We start from the raw sequence: 6,023 nt of genomic DNA, 5'->3' as shown, positions 1-6,023 counted from the left end.
AATTCACATGGGGGAGGGGTGGTATTGGTGGGTGTGGGAAGGCCACGTAGGCACAAAGGGCTTCAGCTGCAGCCAGCAGTCCATCGGAGGAGGAAAGCGGGACATTCCCTGGTTATCCAGCATCCGAGGCCCCGGGTCCCAGTGGGTTGCAGCAAAGCACACCCAGGGCAGAAACCGTCTGCCGTCTGTGCGGAGGCTGAGTCAACAAGGCTGCTCTGTCGAAATGCAGGCAAACAAGGAAATTGATTTGGTAGGAATGTCTGGGGAGACCATCCACCTCAGCAACAGCTCGTCGAGGTCATGGGTGGGATCGCGGGGAAACATTGCAGCACTATCTGCAACACTGTCTGTAGACATTAGGGAGGGTTTTTCGCAGCTAATAGCTGCAACGCACCAGAACACCAAGGCTGTCAACGCCCAGCGGCAATTGACGGTCTTGACATTGCACTCCAGTCCCCAGAGTCATGACACCCAGACCGATCAAACCAGTCAGTGTTGAGGCTGAGCAACAAGCTCAACACTCAGGAATCGAGCTATCTGCAGCCCCGGCTTCTCCAGGGCTTCCTCTGGTGTCTCCTTTGTCTGTCCCCAAACAAGAGCAGCGCCCTGGCCGTGCTGCTATAAAACATCTTAGGGCCACCCGGGGTAGGGGTAGGGGTAAGGGCAAGGGCATCAGTGGATTGGGGTTGGGGGATTCAAATTAAGTGGACGGGGGGGTGGAGGAAGTGGCTGCCACTGAAGGATGTTTGGTGCAGGGGTTGTTGTTGTTGTTTTGCTGTTCTTTTGTTCTTTTGTTGTTGTTGTTGGTTGATTTGTTGTTATTTAACTGAGGTTTACAATTTAAAAGTTTAATATTAAAACATTTTATTAATAGTTACAAAAGTTGCATTAAAGTACAACTGTACAAATGTTTAATACATTTCAATGTAATTTTTCAACTAAACCAAACTTGTGTAGTGTCTCATTCGCAGCCTAACAGGGGGGAAATAATCAACACGGTGGAATACAATGGGCAGTCAATGATGGAACGTGCCGTTCAACCTTCAAGCAAAGCAGTGAATTATCAGCTGCTGACGCAAGGCTCTTGCAGTGACGAAAACTCCACGAGGCCTCCTCCCCTGTCGTCCTGGGGGTAGTGGTGATGGTGGGATGAGTTCCTCGTCCTCCTCATCCTCCCCCCCTCTCTCCTGAGGTGGTTCTGTAATCCTCAGTGTCAATTCCTGTCCCCTCATGTTGACTAAGTTGTGTAGCATGCAGCACACCACAGTGAACTCAGCGACCTGCTCAGGGGAGTATTGCAGGCAGCCTCCAGGGTGATCCAGGCAGCAGAAGAGCTGCTTCAGCACTCTAATTGTCTTTTCGCAATATTGCGTGTGGCTATATGGCTGTTACTGTAACGATGCTCGGCTTCTGTCCGAGAGTTGCGGAGGGAGGGTCATGAGCCAGGTGGCGAGCCCGTAACCTTTGTACCCCAGCATCCAGCTCTGGCCTTCTGGCTGACGCTCAAACAGCCGTGAGACAGTGCTCTCACTCAAGGTGAAAGCATCATGGATGCTCCCTGGAAATGTTGCATTTACTGACATGATACACTGAGTATGGTCTCAAACAATCTGTACATTCAGTGAGTGGAATCTCTTTTGGTTTCGGTAAACCTCCAGACCCTGAAAAGGTGCTCGCAGGGCGATGTGCGTACAGTCAAGGGCAGTCTGTACCTTGGGGAAGCCAGCAATTCATGCAAAGCCTATAGCCCTCTCATTCTGTGCCTACCTGGTCATTGGTAAGTTTATGAAGTCCTTCCTGTGTGCAAACAGTGCAGCAGTCACCTGGCGAATGCAGCGATGTGTAGCGAACTGCGAAATGGAGCACATGTCCCCTGCTGATGCCTGAAAGAAGCATAGAAGGCAAGGGCCGTAGTCACCTTCACCTTGACAGGCAGTGCAGTACTGCTCACAATTGTAGGTTGTGTGTCTGCCTTGATGAGCTGACATAACTCTGTGACCACCTCTTTTCGAACGAGCATCCTTCTAATGCACTGTGCCTCAGGCAGGTGCAGGTATGAGCGCTGCTCCCTGAAAACTCGTTGGGGGTAAGGCCTCCTACCCATAAGTCTGCGAGCTCTTTGATTATGCCGTCGAATAAGCCTTCTTCCAGATCTCTGCTCGATAGCAAAAACAGTCTGCAATAATGGCAGAGATAGCATCGGCCCCATTTTTTTTCAATGTCCTTAAATGTCCTTAAAAATAGAATATAAACTCACAAAATGCTCAAAGTGTCAAACGCAGCCTTTCCTCCAAATGCTTTCATTCACTGAACTGTAGCTCCATTTTTCAAGATGGTGCCATTAGCACCGGTTTCATCTTGCATCCGACAGCTAAGACCTGCAATTTTTGGGTGCTATTTTTGTCATTATTTAAGAATGGCGTTATTGGTCAATTTTCAAAAAACCGGCGATATCGGAGTATTTGACGCTGACTGACGTCACAAAAACAGTCTCGATAAAAGGCGGGCATTATTTTTTAATGCCGGCATTAAACCACTGGCCAATATCGGAAAAAGTCGTAACAATTTTTTAAAAACGCCATGGCCGCAATTCTGGCCAAGTTCTAGCCCATGGCATACCTTTTGATTTGATCAGTAGAAAGACAGATATCATCTTATCTTTAAAATACATGCTTTTATGTGTGCCACTGGTAGTGAAGATGATGGGTAGTTTTTCAGCTGTACTGCCTGGGTGTCAAGTATTTCCTGGGTGGAGCACAGGGAAGGTGAATCAGGTGGTGAGGATCCCCAGGGTCATGTGATATTCCCTGTCCAATAGTTTATTTACTGCATCCAGATGATTCACAGGAACAGAAAAATCTGTCCCATGTCATCTAACTTACGTTGGAAATTACAGGGAGCAATGTTATTATAGAAATTTTTTTTTTATTCGTTGCCAATCTTTCCAATTCTTTGTCAAATCACAAACGCCAGAGGTCACCTTGCACACATCAAGGATCACTCTACGCCAATGCTCTTAGCCAAAAGGCCTAGAGCCACTGCACCGTTCCTGGAAGTACTGCAATACCAGGTTCGTGCCATGGAGGTGGATGGGTCAGGCCCCCCACACACCTCCATGGAGGTGGATGGGTCAAGCCACCCCACCCACCTCCTATTTCCAAAAAACATAGGAGAATCACCTTCCTGATTCAGGGAGAACCACGTTGGGGTCATGGTTACTCCCCTGTCAGGTCAGTTACGCATGATCTTAGCCAATAAGAACAGATACTACACTTGATCTTAGCCAAAAGGCCGAGAAGCGATTTATTATAGAAGTACTTAATACACTCATATCAAAATACTCTCTCTGCTATTTTACACCATTTATTTGAAATGGGATAAGGCCTCAATAACACTACTACTGTAATATCCTGGCTACTGTGTTGGTGAGATGCAGTGCAGGATTTAAGTGCTCCAATTGCATATAGTTCCTGATCTTAGGCAGATTGACATAGCGGGCATTTTCCACAGGATGGAAGGGAGAGTTGGAAAGGACAAACACCACGGGTTGGAAATTCGATTGTGCCTCTGTTGTGGTGTTCAATTCGGGCAGAGCGGTAAATTTTGCACTTGGAAATGGTTTGCGTCTCCAGCTGCAAAATTTACCAGCTGGGCCCTGAGTGTGGAACGGAGTGCTAAGGGGGACATTCCACACCTCTTTTAGGGCGCTAGGCTAGCTGAGTAACTGAAAATCCCGATGTAAACAACCGGCCTCGGAGCACCCTAAGAGAGGATTCCATGAAAAAATATCTTTTAAAAAAAACACCAAAAACATTCCAAATACATTACTCACATCACCACAACATAAATTGCAAAAAAAAAAAAATCCCACTTGCATCAGGTCGACATTATTTACCTCACTGTGGCCACTTCAGCTTGGAACAACAGATTCCACAGGTATTCGCACCAGGTCGCTCTATGGAGCGCTACGGGTTGGACGCGATCCAAATATAGAGCCAGTGTCGCAACCAGGGGCGTTGCACACTGGCTCGTCACTTCCGGGTGGTAATGCTCCGTACCCCCTCAAAACTGGCACCGAATGTCCCAGTGGGGCGCTGGAAGCTGGTTGCCCGCCCGGAAGGCGCCATTGCCGCCCCTCCGAGGAGCTAACAGGGGCGGCAGAAGACTGAAAATCCAACCCATAGTGTTGCTGTGTGTAGTACCCAGCAGTCGGTCACAGAGCAGCATTGGCAGAAGACCTGCCCTGTTAGCCCATTACAGTGCATGGCACGACCAGATCAAGTGAAAGAAAGGGAGAGAAATAAAGAAAAACAAAAAAAATCAAACTGTTCACGAGATGAAAATATGATACCATCCGAATTCTAATCACTCTTTCAAAATAAATGAGTTGAAATTAGTCACATGTTGAGTTTACTGGAGCCCATGGTATTTGTCTTTTATTGAAGCTGAACAAGTCTGCACATGTGATGGTACCAAAAGGAATATATAGACCAAATAAGTGATAATCTGTAAATGTCTTTATCTGTTCCTTCATATTACCAATGGCACCACAATGTAAATTAAGGCGATTTGCAAAGGGAAACGTTATTTTAAAAGGGTATTAAATCACTTTGAAATGAATTGCTCTTCTCCTCGTGTTAATGCTCCTACAGATGCTGGGTATAACGTGCTTACTTTTATAATTAATAGGTCTGCAACTACAGCCATTTAGACATCAAACAAGGGTTTTTAAACTGTTTAAAATATGACCGTTGATGGATGTAATATAAACAATATTATATTTGATGTCCGCTTGATATATCTGGAGATAGATTTATGCACAATTCAAATTGATCTTTAATGCATTAGACAAACTGCTCTAATGGTACAGGATGGTGTTAAAGAAACAGAGACTTTCACAGGCTGATTGTTTGGACTTCGGAAGGAACTAGTATCCAATATGTATTGAATTACAGGAAAAGGCCTGTGTTAATACATAGGCACTGGAGCCAGATCTTATTCACAGGAACATTCACATTAAGACCCCACGGTAACAATGGCCTAAGAGAAAAAGGCTACAACGAAAGAAAGCTAATTAAAGACTTTCATCAGATTCGAGTTATTATGACTCCATTGTTCGCTCCTTATCAGTACAGGATGAAGCAATGAGTCCCATTCTCAGTATCTGTGTGATTAGACATATTCAGCAACCTATAATTTACAGTTTGCACCTGGGAATGACTAACAGCTCCATTAGTTTTGAGCTCACCATCATTTCAATAGCTTTCTTTGGGACCATTATGCAACATTTTTCCCCCCAAACAATTAGAACAAAGAAACAATTAGACGTGTTCAAATACTTCGGAACTCCATTTTTGTGCTCATCGAGATAAGGAATCTTGCTGTGAAATGGAACACTGCCATTTTGGGCAACCAGTATAAGCATCAAGCAATCCCAGATGAGATATAGCACCAATGTGCAATAAAACTCACCCTTCTCTGTTCCTACGCAGCCCAGCTTCAGAAAAACAAGCCATTCACTGTAACATTTCCCACATCAGCCATCCTGTGGCATCCTTGAGTCAAATTTAAACTAATTAATGTTGAATTAGGAAAAAGCTGGATTAGTAGTGCTGCCACTTTCTAAAAAAAAAAGTATGAAAGCACATATATTTAATCTACAATTATATATTATTAAAAGTCTTTTGTTTATAGCATGCACTTCCAGTCCACAGACCTTATTCCCGTAGTCGCAATTTTCTGTTTTATAACAACATTGATAATGGAAAAACCAATAGGTATATGTCAATATCTTAAGATGAAACATCTGTATGTCGACATTTGTCACGCTGTAGTGGCAATCCTGGGACCACTAGGTGGCATTGTTTCTGTTTCCTCTACGACAACCTGACAATCACAACTCAGCAGAGAACTTGCAGTTCCAAATTAGCTTGCAGAAACTGTGATTTCAATCTATTTTGTTTTCTAGAGCTATTTAAATTAATGACCAAAAATGATTTCAATCATTTCCTTGGAGATTTGCA

The 6,023-nt window shown here is 44.6% G+C and overlaps 1 pseudogene; it reads right to left on the bottom strand.

The window, feature by feature from the left end:
- Positions 1-3,033: 3,033 nt before the first annotated feature.
- Positions 3,034-3,303, bottom strand: LOC139275348 (U2 spliceosomal RNA; annotated as a pseudogene).
- Positions 3,304-6,023: the final 2,720 nt, after the last annotated feature.

The sequence above is a fragment of the Pristiophorus japonicus genome, chromosome 10 (genome assembly GCF_044704955.1).
Source record: "Pristiophorus japonicus isolate sPriJap1 chromosome 10, sPriJap1.hap1, whole genome shotgun sequence".
Classification (NCBI taxonomy): Eukaryota; Metazoa; Chordata; class Chondrichthyes; family Pristiophoridae; genus Pristiophorus; species Pristiophorus japonicus.
Note: the sequence above shows the minus strand (reverse complement) of the source record. Positions and strands in the feature narration are given on the sequence as shown.